The sequence below is a fragment of the Balaenoptera musculus genome, chromosome 7, assembly GCF_009873245.2.
Source record: "Balaenoptera musculus isolate JJ_BM4_2016_0621 chromosome 7, mBalMus1.pri.v3, whole genome shotgun sequence".
NCBI classification, from domain to species: domain Eukaryota; kingdom Metazoa; phylum Chordata; class Mammalia; order Artiodactyla; family Balaenopteridae; genus Balaenoptera; species Balaenoptera musculus.
Window position 1 is genome coordinate 81,680,965 of NC_045791.1, and position 18,919 is coordinate 81,699,883.

Consider the following 18,919-nt stretch of genomic DNA (forward strand, 5'->3'; position numbering starts at 1 on the left):
ACTTAAGTTGCTTCCATGTCCTGGCTATTGTAAATAGAGCTGTGGTGAACACTGTGGTACATGACTCTTTTTGAATTATGGTTTTCTCAGGGTATATGCCCAGTAGTGGGATTGCTGGGTGATATGGTAAATCTATTTTTAGTTTTTTAAGGAACCTCCATACTGTTCTCCATAGTGGCTGTATCAATTTACATTCCCACCAACAGTGCAAGAAGGTTCCCTTTTCTCCACACCCTCTCCAGCATTTATTGTTTGTAGATTGTTTGATGATGGCCATTCTGACCAGTGTGAGGTGATACCTCATTGTAGTTTTGATTTGCATTTCTCTAATGATTAGTGATGTTGAGCATCCTTTCATGTATTTGTTGGCCATCTGTATATCTTCTTTGGAAAAATGTCTGTTTAGGTATTCTGCCCATTTTTGGATTGGGTTGTCTGTTTTTTTGATATTGAGCTGCATGATGACCTGCTTGTAAATTTTGGAGATTAATCCTTTGTCAGTTGCTTCATTTGCAAATATTTTCTCCCATTCTGAGGGTTGTCTTTTGGTCTTGTTTATGGTTTCCTTTGCTGTGCAAAAGCTTTTAAGTTTCATTAGGTCCCATTTGTTTATTTTTATTTTTATTTCCATTTCTCTAGGAGGTGGGTCAAAAAGGATCTTGCTGTGATTTATGTCATAGAGTGTTCTGCCTGTTTTCCTCTAAGAGTTTGATAGTGTCCGGCCTTACATTTAGGTCTTTAATCCACTTGGAGTTTATTTTCATGTATTGTGTTACAGAGTGTTCTAATTTCATTCTTTTACATGTAGCTTTCCAGTTTTCCCAGCACCACTTATTGAAGGGCTGTCTTTTCTCCATTGTATATTCTTGCTTCCTTTATGAAAAATAAGGTGACCATATGTGTGTGGGTTTATCTCTGGGCTTTCTATCCTGTTCCATTGATCTATATTTCTGTTTTTGTGCCAGTACCATACTGTCTTGATTACTGTAGCTTTCTGGTATAGCCTGAAGTCTGGGAGCCTGATTCCTCCAGCTCCATTTCTCTTTCTCAAGATTGCTTTGACTATTCAGGGTCTTTTGTGTTTCCATACAAATTGTGAAATTTTTTGTTCTAGTTCTGTGAAAAATGTCATTGGTAGTTTGATAGGGATTGCATTGAATCTGCAGATTGCTTTGGGCAGTAGAGTCATTTTCACAATGTTGATTCTTCCAATCCAAGAACATGGTATATCTCTCCATCTGTTTGTATCATCTTTAATTTCTTTCATCGGTGTCTTATAGTTTTCTGCATATGGGTCTCTTTAGGTAGGTTTATTTCTAGGTATTTTATTCTTTTTGTTGCAATGGTAAATGGGAGTGTTTCCTGAATTTCTCTTTCAGATTTTTCATCATTAGTGTAAAGGAATGCAAGAGGCTTCTGTGCATTAATTTTGTATCCTACTACTTTACCAAATTCATTGATTAGCTCTAGTAGTTTTCTGGTAGCATCTTTAGGATTCTCTATCTATAGTATCATGTCATCTGCAAACAGTGACAGTTTTACTTCTTCTTTTCCGATTTGGATTTCCTTTATTTCTTTTTCTTCTCTGATTGCTGTGGCTAATATTTCCAAAACTATGTTGAATAACAGTGGTGAGAGTGGAAAACCTGTCTTGTTCCTGATCTTAGTGGAAATGGTTTCAGTTTTTTACCATTGAGAACGGTGTTGGCTGTGGGTTTGTCACATATGGTCTTTACTATGTTGAGGTAAGTCCCCTCTATGCCTACTTTCTGGAGGGTTTTTATCATAAATGGGTGTTGAATTTTGTTGAAAGCTTTTTCTGCATCTATTGAGATGATCATATGGTTTTTCTCCTTCAATTTATTACTATGGTATATCACATTGATTGATTTTTGTATATGGAAGAATCCTTGCATTCCTGGGATAAATGCCACTTGATCAAGGTGTATGATCCTTTTAATGTGCTGTTGGATTCTGTTTGCTAGTATTTTGTTGAGGATTTTTGCATCTATGTTCATCAGTGATATTGGCCTGTAGTTTTCTTTCTTTGTGACATCTTTGTCTGGTTTTGGTATCAGGGTGATGGTGGCCTCATAGAATGAGTTTGGGAGTGTTCCTCCCTCTGCTTTATTTTGGAAGAGTTTGAGAAGGATAGGTATTAGCTCTTCTCTAAATGTTTGATAGAATTCACCTGTGAATCCATCTGGTCCTGGGCTTTTGTTTGTTGGAAGATTTTTAATCACACTCTCAATTTCAGTGCTTGTGATTGGTCTGTTTATATTTTCTATTTCTTCCTGGTTCAGTCTCAGAAGTTGTGCTTTTCTAAGAATTTGTCCATTTCTTCCAGGTTGTCCATTTTATTGGCATAGAGTTGCTTGTAGTAATCTCTAATGATCCTTTGTATTTCTGTAGTGTCAGTTGTAACTTCTCCTTTTTCATTTCTAATTCTATTGATTTGAGTCTTCTCCTTTTTTTCTTGATGAGTCTGGCTAATGGTTTATCAATTTCGTTTATCTTCTCAAAGAACCAGCTTTTAGTTTTATTGATCTTTGCTATAGTTTCCTTCATTTCTTTTTCATTTATTTCTGATCTGATTTTTATGATTTCTTTCCTTCTGCTAACTTTGGGGTTTTGTCTTCTTCTTTCTCTAATTGCTTTAGGTGTAAGGTTAAGTTGTTTATTTGAGATGTTTCTTGTTTCCTGAGGTAGGATTGTATTGCTATAAACTTCCCTCTTAGAACTACTTTTGCTGCATCCCATAGGTTTTGGGTGGTCGTGTTTTCATTGTCATTTGTTTCTAGGTATATTTTAATTTCCTCTTTGATTTCTTCAGTGATCTCTTGGTTATTAAGTAGTGTACTGTTTAGCTTCCATGTGTTTGTATTTTTTACAGATTTTTTCCTGTAATTGATATCTAGTCTCATAGTGTTGAGGTCAGAAAAGATACTTGATACGATTTCAACTTTCCTAAATTTACCAGGACTTGATTTGTGACCCAAGATGTGATCTATCCTGGAGAATGTTCCATGAGCACTTGAGAAGAAAGTGTATTCTGTTGTTTTGGGATGGAATGTCCTATAAATATCAATTAAGTCATCTTGTTTAATGTATCATTGAAAGCTTGTGTTTCCTTATTTATTTTCATCTTGGATGATCTGTCCATTGGTGAAAGGGGAGTGTTAAAGTCCCCTACTATGATTGTGTTACTGTCAATTCCCCCTTTTATGGATGTTAGCCTTATGTATTGAGTTGCTCTTATGTTGGGTGCATAAATATTTACAATTGTTATATCTTCTTCTTGGATTGATCTGTTGATCATTATGTAGTGTCCTTCTTTGTCTCTTGTAATAGCCTTTATTTTAAAGTCTATTTTGTCTGATATGAGAATTGCTACTCCAGCTTTCTTTTGATTTCCATTTTCATGGAATATCTTTTTCGATCCCCTCACTTTCAGTCTGTATGTGTCCCTAGGTCTGAAGTGGGTCTCTTGTAGACAGCATATATACAGGTCTTGTTTTTGTATCCCTTCAGCCAGTCTATGTCTTTTGGTGGGAGCATTTAATCCATTTACATTTAAGGTAATTATCGATATGTATGTTCCTATTACCATTTTCTTAATTGCTTTGAGTTTGTTATTGTAGGTCTTTTCCTTCTCTTGTGTTTCCTGCCTAGAGAAGTTCCTTCAGCATTTGTTGTAAAGCTGGTTTGGTAGTGCTGAGTTCTCTTAGCTTTTGCTTGTCTGTAAAGGTTTTAATTTCTCCGTCAAATCTGAATGAGATCCTTGCTGGGTAGAGTAATCTTGGTTGTAGGTTTTTCCCTTTCATCACTTTAAATATGTCTTGCCACTCCCTTCTGGCTTGAAGAGTTTCTGCTGAAGGATCAGCTGTTAACCTTATGGGGATTCCCTTGTATATTATTTGTTGTTTTTCCCTTGCTGCTTTTAATATTTTTTGTTTGTATTTAATTTCTGATAGTTTGATTAATATGTGTCTTGGCGTGTTTCTCCTTGGAATTATCCTGTATGGCACTCTCTGTGCTTCCTGGACTTGATTAACTATTTCCTTTCCCATACTAGGGAAGTTTTCTATTATAATCTCTTCAAATATTTTCTCAGTCCCTTTCTTTTTCTCTTCTTCTTCTGGGACCCCCTATAATTTGAATGTTGGTGCATTTAATGTTGTCCCAGAGGTCTCTGAGACTGTCCTCAATTCTTTTCATTCTTTTTTCTTTATTCTGCTCTGCAGTAGTTATTTCCACTATTTTTTCTTCCAGGTCACTTATCTGTTTTTCTGCCTCAGTTATTCGGCTACTGATTCCTTACAGAGGATTTTTAATTTCATTTATTGTGTTGTTCATCATTGTTTGTTTGCCCTTTAGTTCTTCTAGGTCCTTGTGAAACGTTTCTTGTGTTTTCTCCATTCCATTTCCAAGATTTTGGATCATCTTTACTATCATTATTCTGAATTCTTTTTCAGGTAGACTGCCTATTTCCTCTTCATTTGTTTGGTCTGGTGGGTTTTTACCTTGCTCCTTCATCTGCTACGTGTTTCTCTGTCTTCTCATTTTGCTTAACTTACTGTGTTTGGGGTCTCCTTTTCACAGGCTGCAGGTTTGTAGTTCCCATTGTTTTTGGTGTCTGCCCCAGTGGCTAAGGTTGGTTCAGTGGGTTGTGTAGGCTTCCTGGTGGAGGGGACTGGTGCCTGTGTTCTGGCAGATGAGGCTGGATCTTGTCTTTCTGGTGGGCAGGACTGCATCCAGTGGTGTGCTTTTGGGTGTCTGTGACCTTATTATGATTTTAGGCAGCCTCTCTGCTAGTGGGTGGGGTTGTGTTCCTGTCTTGCTAGTTGTTTGGCATAGGGTGTCCACCACTGTAGCTTGCTGGTTGTTGAGTGGAGCTGGGTCTTAGCGTTGAGATGGAGATCTCTGGGAGAGCTTTTTCTGTTTGATATTATGTGGAGCCAGGATGTCTCTGGTGGACCAATGTCCTGAACTCGGCTCTCCCACCTCAGAGGCACAGGCCTGACACCCAGCCAGAGCACCAATACCCTGTCAGCCACACGGCTGAGAAGAAAAGGGAGAAAAAAAGAAATAAATAAATAAAAGAAAAAGAAATAAAGTTATTAAAATAAAAAATTATTAAAAATAAAAAATTAAAAGTAAGTTAAAAAAAGAAAAAAGAAAGAAAGAAAGAGAGCAACCAAACCAAAAAACAAATCCACCAATGATAATAAGCGCTAAAAACTATACTTAAAAAAAAAAAAAAAAAGCAGACAGACAGAACCCTAGGACAAATGGTAAAAGCCAAGCTATACAGACAAAATCACACAAAGAAGCATATACATGCACACTCACAAGAAGAGAAAAAGGAAAAAATATATAAATGTATATATAAAAAAAAGGAAGAGAGCAACAAAATCAATAAACAAATCTACCAATGATAATAAACTCTAAATACTAAACAAAGATAAACCTAAAACCAGAAACCAGTCAGTCGCATACAGCAAGTCCCAAGTCTACAGTTGCTCCCAAAGTCCACCTCCTCAATTTTGGGATGATTCGTTGTCTATTCAGGTATTCCACAGATGCAGGGTACATCAAGTTGATGGTGGGGATTTAATCCGCTGCTCCTGAGGCTGCTGGGAGAAATTTCCCTTTCTCTTCTTTGTTTGCCCAGCTCCTGGGGTTCAGCTTTGGATTGGCCCCGCCTCTGTGTGTAGGTCACCTGAGGGCATCTGTTCCTGCCCAGACAGGACGGGGTTAAAATGGCAGCTGATTAGGGGGCTCTGGCTCACTCAGGCAGGGGGAGGGAGCGGTACAGGATGCGGGGCGAGCCTGTGGTGGCAGAGGCCAGCGTGACGTTGCACCAGCCTGAGGCGCACCTTGCGTTCTCCCAGGGAAGTTGTCCCTGGATCACGGGACCCTGGCAGTGGCGAGCTGCACAGGCTCCCGGGAGGGGAGGTGTGGATAGTGACCTGTGCTTGCACACAGGCTTCTTGGTGGCTGCAGCAGCAGCCTTAGCATTTCATGCCCGTCTCTGGGGTCCGCGCTGATAGCCGCGGCTCGCGCCCATCTCTGGAGCTCGTTTAGGCAGTGCTCTGAATTCCCTCTCCTTGCGCACCCTTTTGGGAAATCTAAGGTCTTCTGCCAGCGTTCAGTAGGTGTTCTGTAGGAGTTGTTCCACATGTATTTCTGATGTATTTGTGGGGAGGAAGGTGATCCCCACGTCTTGCTCCTCCAACATCTTGAAGGTCTCCCTCCGGAGTATTCTTAATTAGCAGAAGGCATGTTTAAAATGGGTTTTCATTGGTAAAATTAATGACTTGCCAGTTTGCATTAGGGATGTTAAAAATGGCTTTTAACTGGTGCAAATAGTGATTTTAAAGATACGTGGATTGTATAACATATTCTAGAGACTCCCTCCCCGATTTTATAAACAGACTAAGAATCTAGAAAACCCTGTGACCTGTACCCTTAGGGATATTGTTCCTGATTATCCTGTGTCCGGCCATTGACTCAGCCCTCAGGCCACCAGTGGCCTGATATCTACCATAAGGTTAATGGAACTCTGCCTCTAGAATATGGTCATTTCTGCCCCAAGTGAACATTGCATGCACGGTGTAGTTAGACCACGTAAAAGGCCAAGAACTGGAATTTCATCAAACTTATCAAAAAGGTTATATGAGCTGTTTTGTGCCTGCTTCATAATAAATGTTTAATAGGTACCTTTATGTGGCCAAATTTGGTCAGAGATTCCTTTTAATATAAACTAGTGAAGAGGTTGTATGGGACATAGTCACTCCTCATCCATCTCTAATTATAGGTGGTTACATTATCCACAAAATAATCTTTGCAACATTACCCTTCACTCAGCATTTATCTCTTTTTAGTCACCTGCTAGATAGTCTTAATGTCACCCAGGTGCCTATAGTAAAAACCTCATAGATCTCCAGACTCAAGACGCAGAGGGAATTCAGTGGGATTCAGTGGGTGCACAGGGCTCTCCTGGGTTAGCAGTCCCCTCAGGACTCTGTGGTTTGTTCTGACTATTGCATGGTCCTTGTCCCCAAGTCCCAGAGGCAGTTAAGATTTCTCCACTTCCCTTTTGGGAACTGAAGACCTGAGGAGTCTTGACCAATACTTCCTGCAGACTTAAGTTTCTTCCATGAGGCCATGATCAAACCCTTTGGTAATTAACACAGATACGGACATCCTGGGGCCATATCATAGATAGAGGTGATGATGTTGATGATGATGGTGATGACTGTTAACACGATTTCCATTAGGCTAAAACCAATGTCACCATGGATTGTGTTTGGTTGCACATAAAATAAAACTTGAGGAATATTGGCTTAAACCACGAAGGTTTTTTCTTTTCATATAATACATCTAGAGTTGGGCAATCTAAAGCAGGTGCAGGCCTGCAGTGATGCAATCAGGGACCCAAAGCCTATCTTCCTGCTCTGTTATCATTCATTTGTGCCCCTTGTCCTCATGCTTTTAAGATGGCTGCAGCACCTCCAGGCATACAGTGGGGAAGCACGGGGGGCAAAAGGCTTTCACAAAATAAGTTTTTGCCTTTTTACTCAGGAAGGAAAGCCCTCTCCAGGGAATTAAACTTACGTTAAATTGACTTTGTCATCTCCTAGCTGCAAGGAAGTAGGGGAATGGGTAGTGACAGGTGACTAAGAGTGCTTACTATTCCTGCTATTTACCAGTCACTTTGTCATATACTTTACATACTTACCATCTCTAACATTACTCAGTAACCATTTTCTACATAATGAAACTGAGAATCAAAGACTTTTAGTAACTTGCCCAAGAAAATGGCAGATCCATGATTTGAATCCAGGTCAACTTGATTAATAGCAATAATAATAATAATAGTTAACATTGGTCAAATGCTTGCTATGCTTTGGATATTCCTCTACATGTTTTACATGCATCGACTCACTTCCTCCTCATAGAAACCTTCTGAGGAAGGTATTTTTATTATCTTTGTTATCAGATGAGGAAAGCAAGGCTCAGAGAACTTAAGTAACTTGCTTAGAGTCACTCAGGTTGTAAGAAGTGAAGCTCGTGTTTAACCCAATTCTGTATGAATCCTGAGCTCTTGAGCACCCACTATGCATCTTCTGAAAAATCAAATTGCTCAAACTGTGAACACTGCCACCATCTTACTTGTGTAGTAGAGGCAACAAGCAAACAAGGCAATGGTTAAATACCAATAAGGCAGCTAACCAATACTTCAACTTAGAAGGATTAAACAGAGGAGGAGTCTGAAAATGGAAACTGAAGATTCCAGAAATAGCAAGAAAATGGGTAAAGTCCAAGATGGTGTTTAAGCATATGCCAGAATATGCACTTAAAATTTTTCCCTGATACAAAGGCCTTCTTTCTCTACATCAGTGTGTACTCTTGATGAAGTCACAAGGAAATATCTACCACAGAAGATGACCATTGCTCATTGCCTTCCCAATAACCATTCTCTATTCTTTACTAATGGAACTCCCATTTTACTAAGGGCAACAGTAGCCTCAGTTAAAATGTCTCACATCCATAGACTTCCTTGTCTCTATGGGCTGGCCATATGACACAAGACTGGCCAATGATATGTAAGTAAGCACAGTCTTTCGGTTAGGGCTTCCAGAAAAGTTACTGTTTGTTGCTGAAAAGATACAAGCTTGTGCTTGCTTTGGCAATACATATACTAAAATTGGAACAATACAGATATTAGCATGGCCCTTGTGCAAGGATGACATGCATGTTTTTGAAGTGTTCTTTATTTTGCACAGTTCCCAGAAGTTTTGATACTTCACTGGTTAATACCAAGGGAACAATGAGCCAAAGCACAGCATGTGGCATCAAATTTGGTGATTTTCCCCACCAAAAGGAAAGAGAGGAAGAGAGAGAGAGAGAGAGAGAGAGAGAGAGATGAGCTCTACTGGCTTATGCATTTTCCTTTTATTCATTCTTCTTCTTCCTGCCTGGAATGCAGTTGTGATGTCCAGTGGGGCAGCAGCCATCTGATGAGCATGAAGATTATAGTCTCTCGCTAAGGATGGCACAGTAGAAAGATAACCAACTGCTTAACTGCCAAGTCCCTGATAGCACTGTGGAGCCTCCATACCTTCCTAAGCTTGCCTATCTCTGGATTTGTGATGATTTCCGAAAAATAAACCTCTATTTAATTAAGCGGCAGTAGTTTCATTGTTGTTGTTGTTGCTACATGAAGCTGAAGACAATACCAACTGATAGAGGTGTGCATGCTATTCTCCCCTTCACTCAGGTTTATTCTTGTTTACTACCAAAGTCATCTCCAGCATAAGACATATCATTGTCATTGACTTAGCTTCAACCGTATGGGGGACCAGGTGTGATGTCAATTAGTTTGGAAGGAGTAGGCTTATGGCTCTGGTACCTTGCACTAAAGAAAGCTTCAAGGCAAGGATATACAATGGAGAAAAGACAGTCTCTTCAATAAGTGGTGCTGGGAAAACTGGACAGCTACATTTAAAAGAATGAAATTAGAACACTCCCTAACACCATACACAAGAATAAACTCAAAATGGATTCGAGACCTAAATGTAAGACTGGACACTATAAAACTCTTAGAGGAAAACATAGGAAGAACACTCCTTGACATAAATCACAGCAAGATCTTTTCTGATCCACCTCCTAGAGTAATGGAAATAAAAACAAAAATAAACAGATGGGACCTAATGAAACTTAAAAGCTTTTGCAAAGCAAAGGAAACTACAAACAAGACGAAAAGACAACCCTCAGAATGGGAGAAAATATTTGCAAACGAGTCAACAGACAAAGGATTAATATCCAAAATATATAAACAGCTCATGCAGCTCAATATTAAAAAAACAAACAACCCAATCCAAAAATGGGCAGAAGACCTAAATAGACATTTCTCCAAAGAAGATATACAGATGGCCAAGAAGCACATGAAAAGCAGCTCAACATCATTAATTATTAGAGAAATGCAAATCAAAACTACAATGAGGTATCACCTCACACCAGTCAGAATGGGCATCATCAGAAAATCTACAAACAACAAATGCTGGAGAGGGTGTGGAGAAAAGGGAACCTTCTTGCACTGTTGGTGGGAATGTAAATTGATAGAGCCACTATGGAGAACAGTATGGAGGTTCCTTAAAAAACTAAAAATAGAATTACCATATCACCCAGCAATCCCACTACTGGGCATATACCCAGAGAAAACCATAATTCAAAAAGACACATGCACCCCAATGTTCATTGCAGCACTGTTTACAATAGCCAGGTCATGGTAGCAACCTAAATGCCCATTGACAGATGAATGGATAAAGATGATGTGGTACATATATGCAATGGAATATTACTCAGCCATAAAAAGGAACAAAATTAGGTCATTTGTAGAGACGTGGATGGATCTAGAGACTGTCATACAGAGTGAAGTAAGTCAGAAAGAGAAAAACAAATATCGTATATTAACGCATATATGTGGAACCTAGAAAAATGGTACAGATGAACTGGTTTGCAGGGCAGAAATAAAGACACAGATGTAGAGAGCAAACGTATAGACACCAATGGGGGAACGTGGTGGGTGGAGGTGGTGGTGGGATGAATTGGGAGATTGGGATTGACATATATGCACTAATATGTATAAAATGGATAACTAATAAGAACCTGCTGCATAAAAAAATAAATAAAATAAAATTCAAAAAAAGAAAGAAGGTCTCAGGGTAGTAAGGTGACATTGTACAGAGTATAGCTTTAGCAAATCTAACCTTCGTGACAATTTTTACTCCTCCACTCTGAGCCTCAACTTCCTCATCTCTAAAATGAAGACCATACAAATTCATCTTAAACATTTACTGAGAGTTGTGTGAGATGTCTAATTCAAGTGGTACATATGTGTGTATTTTTCATTATTATTAAGTCCCCTCTCTTACCAATGCAAATGGAACAAATCATCTCACCCTCTACTACTCCTTTCTCAATCCATCCCTCCGTCTTCTCGTTATAATAAGAATGGTTTTTGGAAAAGGATCTGCCCCTAGGGTTTGGTCTTGGTTTTCATTTTAGGTAGACTTTTTGAGGTTAAAAAAAAGTTGGTGGGGAAGGGAGTGGGGAGAAGAAAAAGTCTATAGAGTATAACCCCAGGCATGGATGACTGCTTTCAGGGAGAAGAGAACCCACAAGAAGAGAGCAAACATCTCCCCCTTCCTCAGAACTTGCATTTTTCCCAAGTAAAAAGGAGACTCGAGTTTGTGACGATATCTTTAGGCTCATAAAGTATAACTGCATTTTTAATTAGGGTTTTCCTTGAGAGCTAAGTCTTCTGAAATATGCTTTTGGTATCAAGTCATGATCATCCATACTATATATTTGTAATATGCACATATATACACCACATACATATTTATATATAATATTAGAGTCTGTTACCATGACAACTATTACAGTACTAACAAATTAAGCATTGCGACTCTGCTGTAATAAGAAAAAAAGAAATTCAAATGAAACACCAAGCATTTGTTTAAGCACAAATAGCTTTAGTAATTAAATACACAGAGAAAATTTTAAAAAAACACAAATTAATATTTAGAAGCCTTTTCTAGTGTGAAAATCAGCTTTGATGTTGTTTTCCCTTTTCCATTGCATTGCATTATACATGTTTATAAATTAAGTTTGGCGTTGGGTTAACGAGAATAGATCTGCTGTGTTGGAGCCCTCACACACCCAAAAGCTCAGTTCCCATTCTAAATAGTTACACTTTACATAGTTGGTGAGAAAGATTTTATGGCTCTTTGTATTCATCAGAAAGAGGACTTTTTAAAAAGAAAGCTTAAATGTGAAGTTGGTCTTACATCCCCTGTTTCACTCAGACAACATGTAGAACTACCCCTGGGGTTTTGAATATATTAACATCCTTTCACAATTAACCCTAATGGGACAACAGTAGCATTTTTCCAAGTAGATTTATTCAAAGCTGGAAAATACATAGTGTTTAAATAGATCTCATTATATCAGCTACACCAAATCTCTCCTCTTTACATACAGAGGATTGTACCTCTTTTCACTGTCATGCAACATTAAAATAGGAAGGCATACACAAGGATGACATGGATTTGACAAAAAATTAATGATTTGTACATCACTTTAATGCTTCAAATCTGCAATTCATGTATGCTAATTAGTTCATAATGGGCTGTTGAAGAACAGAACTGTCATCCCGCTTCTTCACAGGTTTCTGGAAGCTCCGATTCAGCACAGACTTGCCCGGTTGGCTGCTGGATTCTGGGCTGTAACATGGCAGATCTATGAGAACATCCCCCTCCCCCCAACACAATTGTTCCTGGATGTGGTGCTTTAATCTCTCAGAGCTACGGTGGCATGTCTCAAATAAGTGATTCCTGGGTGCCGCGGTACATACCAGGAGCAAGAGCATAGCATCGCTATATCTAAATGATTGATTTCTGGATTTTAGGTTGTCAGGCTATATACATACCTCAGAGGGCAGCTGTCAGCTTCCTAAATGTATGAAGTTGTATTATGCGGCACATTTTGAAAATGTATGTACAACTTTTTTTTTTTTTTAATTTATTTACAGATAAAAAGGGCTGCAAAACTTGGAGAGAGAAAACAAAGGGGGCTAAAAAGATCAGATATCTTTTTTTTCTGTGAAATCATGTCTGTCTTCTCCAATGCAAGAAAAACAGCTACCCATCCCATTTTCCTTTAGTCTTTGTGCTGCTGGGGCGGAGACAAAGGCTGTCACAACATCACGAGAGGGTGAGCTGAACCGCTTCACAGACCAAATGGAAACACAAGGGCTTGCTGGGAGCTGCGAGATTTGAAAACACGTTGCTCCGTTTTTACTGGCGAGAAAGCCGATTTTCCCTGATCTCATGATAGAGGCTTGACCCAATGTGTTTCTCACATCACATCTGCTGATCTGTGAACCCAGCTACTGCGCATGACCGAAGAGAAGTTTACACAAAGGAAACAAGCATCAAATTTGTCTTCAGGTTTGAAATATCAGTCAGGTTCCTGCTTGCTGAAATTTTATCTTGAAGACTCTAAAATGAGGATGTATTTAATTTAAAATATTTTTTTCACTGGGAAGTATGAATCAGAGATGATAATGGAAGACCTGAACTAGGCCAGGAAAAAAAATGCTCCAAATGTACTTGAGCTATTAAGAGATTTTAGATAAGGAGGAATAGACAGTTAATAAACGTGCAAAATAATGATATACTGAAAGAGAGTTTAAAAGTGATCAAGTTAATAAGAAATATTTTGTTTAGAGCTTTACTTAAGGCCTGTATGTAACCATGGAGGAGAAAATATTTACTAATCAGAATAGATGTTTAATAAATGTTGAATGAATGAAGGATGCTCTTCAAATAATGTTGTGACTTAGGAAAGATATAAAATGATATTTCAACCTAGAGGCTGAACATGGTTCTCCAATCAGCAACAGGAAACCTCACATTGACCAGAATGACTGTATTTTATCTACATTGGATATCTGAATAACACTTTCTTGTGAAGGAAACTAAACCACAAACTTGAAGCTCCCTCCAAAGATTGGGTTATTCAAATTTGCAGATTTAAATGTGTGTTCTGGAAAATACTTAGGAGTGGGATGGCTGGGTCATTTAGTAGATGTATGCTTAGCTTTTTAAGAAACTGACAAACTGTTTTTCAAAGTGGTTGTACCATTTTACATTCCCACCAGCAGTTTATGAGGGATACTGTTCTTCCACATCCTCACCAACACTTGATATGGCCAATCTTTTTAACTTTAGACATTCTAATAGATACGTAATTATATCTTGCCGTAGTTTTGATTTGCATTTCCCCAAGGACTAATGATGTTCACCACTTTTTCATGTTCTTATCTGCCATCCATATACCTTCTTTGGTGAAGTGACTGTTCAAATATTTGCCAGTGTTTAATTTGGGTTGTTGGTTTTTATTTTTATGTTGGTTTTTATTTTTATTGTTGTTTTTATTCTGGATACAGGCTTTTATCAGATATACAATTTGTAAATATTTTCACCTAGTCTGAGTCTTCTCTTTTCATGTTCTTAGCACTATTTTTGGAAGAGCAGATATTCTTCATTTGGTGAAATCATATATATATGTGTGTATGTGTATATATATATTTACATATATATATGTAGGCATACACACACACACACACATATACGTGTGTGTGTGTCTTTTGGTGTCTTCTTTCCCTAATCAGTCTGTCAGTCTGCTAGAAGTTTACTGTTTTATTACCTTCTGAAAATACAAATTTTGTCTTTATTAATGTTTACCCGTTTTTTCTCTTTTTGCTTTCATTGATTTTTCAGCTCTCATCTTTACTGTTTCTTTTCATCTGCTCATTATACATTTCATTTGCTTTTATTTTCTATGTCTTAAGATGGATGCTGAGGTCATTGATTTTAGACCAAAGAGAAATGAAAGCATCTGTGCGTGCAAAGATTGTTATACAAATATTCATTTGATTTATTTTTAATAGTCAAAATCTGGAAACTATTCAAATGCTCATCATCAGATAAATAAATACATAAATTGTGCTATATTTATGCAAGGGACTACTACTCAGCAATAAAAAGAGAAGAAATATTATTATACAAACTATGTAGATACATCTGAAAATAATTATGCTAGTGAAAGAAAGTAGAAAAAACGATGTAACACTTATGATTTTATGTATGTAAAATTATAGAAAATGCAAAGTAATCTGTAGTGACACAAGTAGATTGATGGTTGCCTGGGGATAGACATGGAAGAGTAGTAAAGCAGTATTCAAAAGGGGCACCAGGAAACTTTTGACAGTGATGGAAATGTTCATTAACTTAATTGGAATCAGTGTTTCATGGGTGTACATGTATGCTGAACCTGATCAAATTGTGTATTTTAAATATGTGTAGTTTATTGTATGTCTACTATATCCCAACAGAGCTTTTTAAAAAGACACCACTATAATAATGATAAAGGCCACAGAAGAGAAGAAAATATTTACAATACTTATATTTGACTTGTACCCAGAATATATAAAATAACTCTTACAACTTGATAATAAGGAGAGAAATAACCCAATAAAACAACGGGGAAAAGATTTCAACAGACATTTCATAAAGAAATATATATGAAGGACCAGTAATCTTATAAAAACAGGCTCAACAATATTAGTCATCAGGGAAATACAAATTAAAACCACAATGAAATATCACTACACGCCCATTAAGATGGCTAAAATTAAAAAGAGTGATAATGTAAAAACATTGGCAAGGATGCAAAGGAGCTGAAATTTTAATGCATTGCTGTAGTGAATGTAAAATGATAAAACCACTTTGGAAAATTATTTGACAGTTTTTTTAATAAGTTAAATTTTATGATCCCTAGGACCCAGCAATTTCTCTCCTTGGTATGTACCCAAGAGAATTTAAAGCATATGTCCACATAATGTATGAATATTCATAGCAAATGTATTCAAAATAGATCAGAACTGAAAATCCCTCCTCTGCTCTGGGGACTCCAATTACATGTATATTTGATGTTTAAAGTTGCTTCCCCCCCACCTCAAGTGATGCTCTGCTCATTTTATTTTTCAAATTTTTTTTAACATCTTTATTGGAGTATAATTGCTTTACAATGGTGTGTTAGTTTCCGTTTTATTATTTTTCAATTTTGAAAAAATTCTTTCTGGGTTTTATTTTAGATAGCTTCTATAGGTATGTCTTCAAGTCCACTAATCTTTTTTTCTCCAGTGTTTAATCTGCTGTATTTTTTTTTAATTTATTTATGTATTTATTTATTTGGCTGTGTTGGGTCTTCCTTTCTGTGTGAGGGCTTTCTCTAGTTGCGGCAAGCGGGGGCCACTCTTCATCACGGTGCGCGGGCCTCTCACTATCGCGGCCTCTCTTGTTGCGGAGCACAGGCTCCAGACGCGCAGGCTCAGTAATTGTGGCTCACGGGCCTAGTTGCTCCGCGGCATGTGGGACCCTCCCAGACCAGAGCTCGAACCCGTGTCCCCTGCATTGGCAGGCAGATTCTCAACCACTGCGCTACCAGGGAAGCCCCTGCTGTATTATTTATATCAGATATTTTAGTTTTCATCTTTGGAAGATAATTTGGGTCACTTTACGTCTTCTCTGTGTCTAGTTTTCATGTGCAATCTTTCCTCTAGCCTCTTGACCTTATGGGATGCTGTTGTAATAACCCTATTAATGTCTCATCTACTATTATCTGTATACTTCTTAGATCAGTTTCTATTGACTGATTTTCATCCTCACTATGGGTCATACTTGACATCTTCCAAATGTTAATTCAGAATGTGAATTCTGTTCATTGCTGAATGGATGTCAGACATTGAGAATTTTACCTTTTTGTTTGCTGGATATTGTAGTATTTCTGTAAATATTTTTGAGCTTTGTTCTGGGATGCAGTTGAGTTACTTACAAACAGTATTATCGTTTCAGAACTTGCTTTTGAGCTTTGTTATCTGGTACTAAAGCAGACTTTATTCTAGGGTACCTTTGTCTCAAAACTGAACCTAAGCCTTCTGAGAACTCTACCCAATGCCCCATGAATTATGAGGTTTTCTACTCTGCCTGCTGCGAATAGGAACTATTTCTGGCGTTGTGTGAGTTCCTGGCACTGTTCTTCTATTCTTCTCAGAGAGTTCTTTCCCCAGACCTGGACAGTTTCTTCACAAACCTGCACTGATCAGTACTTAGCTGAAGACTTGAGCAGGACCCTCTACAGGTCTCTCTTCTCTCCTCCAACTCTCCACCCTGCAAACTCTATCCACACACACTCCATCAATGTACTCTCCCTGGGATCCCATTCTCCGCTTCAGACAGAAACTCCCTCCAGGGCGCAAATCAAGGCAAGCATAGGGTTCACTGCATTTATTTCCCATCTCTCAGGGTTCACTGTCTTTCATTGTTTGTTGTCCAAATCTTAACAACCATTGTGCCATATATTTTATCCAGATTTTTTTAGTTGTTTTAGGAAGGAAGGTAAACCTAGTCCCTGTTATTTAGACATTGCTGGAAGCAGAAATCCCATCTAATTTTACCCCACTACTCAATGATGTCTTTCTTTTTCTTTTTTTTTTCTTTAAAAATAATTTATTAGTTTTGGATCACAAAATATAGGGAAGACACAAGGGCGATGCCTGTGACCCCTTGGGCCGTACTTCCCTTCCATAAACACCTTTTAGAAGCCCAGACTCGTGCTGCCCAAGCATTCTCTCACATGCTAACAGCTGCAGAGTATAGTACTGACCATGTGGGACACTTAAACAGACTCCCTGTAAGCGATGCGGGGGTCCCTTCCAATTAAGTCTTCCAGCTCACTTTTGCCAATATTGCAACAGCACTGGTTGTTCCAACTGTCTGTGTTCTAAAACTCTCATGAATGAATAGGTCACAGGCGAATTCTGCCTGCACAGCCCTTATAACTGTCTATGCTTTTAAAATGGCCTTTCTTAAACAGCAGCGGCTAAGGCCGCTTCACTATACCCAGTCTTCTAAGCCCCAGGCTGCCTGTGGCACCTGGATGGCAACCCCTGGGGGCCCCCCATATCCTAGGGTGGCGATGGAGGAAGGGCAGGCCAGGCCAAGCATGAAGAATAAACAGTCAATTTTATTGGGCTCAGACTAGGAATCCATGGGTCTTGAGGACCTCTGTGAATTTGCCAGTTTTCTTCTCTATGTTCTTTTTGTCCTGCTTCCGTAGCCTCAGGAGCTGCTTCTTTTTGCGGTAGTGGATCTCGGCCTTCTCCTTTCTCTTCTCCTCCAGCGTGGCTGTTACTGCCTGGTACTTCCAGCCAACCTCACGAGCCAGCCGCCCTAGGTAGGCAAACTTCCGCACAGGCTTCAGACGCACAACCTTGAGGGCGGCAGGAACCACCATCCGCTGTTTCTTGTCATAGGGTGGCGGGATCCCAGCAAACACCTTGAGGCGGTCCCGAGCCGCCTGGCCTCGCTGGGTCCTGTGGGGCAGCATGCCTCGCACTGTCCGCCAGAAGATGCGGCTGGGGGCTCGGGAGTGGTAGGGGCCGCCGGAGGGGTTGGTGTCCATCCTCTTGCGGAGGAAGGCCAGGTACTTCAACTTGCTTCTGTAGAAATTGCCAGAAATGCTGATGCCCTCACAGCCGCACAACCACCACCTTTCCGCCCAGAAGCACCTGCTTGGCCACGATGGCGGCCCAGGAGATGGCCTCGGCCATCGGGCACCAGGACCTGCCCCTCTGCCATCTTCGGCAGCTGCCTGCGAAAACACTCAATGATGTCTTTCAATGAGCAGGAGTTTTTAATTTTCAATAAGTCCATTTTATTGACTTTTTCCCCCATCATGCCAAGGACTACGAAGAATACAATAGTAAGTAAGCAGAATACAGCATCTGCTTTTCTTAGACGCTCTCAATCTTGTAAAGGAGTAGGAAGTTTCAAGTAATGCTTTGGGTCAGTTGAGATGAGTAGAGCAAGAAGAGTTAAATATAGAAATGTCCAATAGCTTCTGGCTTGGAAATGGAAAGGGGTACTGGGTTTGGCAGCATAATAGCCTCCAGAGATGTCCAAGTCTTAGTCATTGAAACTGTGAGTATATTACCTTACATGGCGAAGAGGATTCAGCACATGTGATTAAATATAATGATGTTGAGATGATCCTGGGTTATCTGGTTGTGCCCAATGTAATCACAAGGGTCCTTATAAGAGAAAGAGGGAGTCAGGAGGGTCAGAAAAGGAACCGTGACAATGGAAGCAGGTGTCAGAGTGGTGGGATTGCTGGAAGGGGCCACGAACCAAGGATTGAGGGCAACTTCTAGAAGCTGAAAAAGGGAAGGAAAGATATTTCCCTCTAGAGTCTCCAGAAGCAAAGTAACTCTGCTGAAATC

At 39.1% G+C, this 18,919-nt stretch overlaps 1 non-coding gene and 1 pseudogene across 1 annotated transcript; one reads left to right on the forward strand and one right to left on the reverse strand.

The window, feature by feature from the left end:
• The first annotated feature begins 8,683 nt into the window (after positions 1-8,683).
• Positions 8,684-8,787, forward strand: LOC118898655. The gene has a single exon (XR_005020795.1). It is a non-coding gene; the product is annotated as a U6 spliceosomal RNA (small nuclear RNA).
• Positions 8,788-17,673: 8,886 nt separating this feature from the next.
• On the reverse strand, positions 17,674-18,278 carry LOC118898355 (annotated as a pseudogene).
• Between the last annotated feature and the right edge of the window lie 641 nt (positions 18,279-18,919).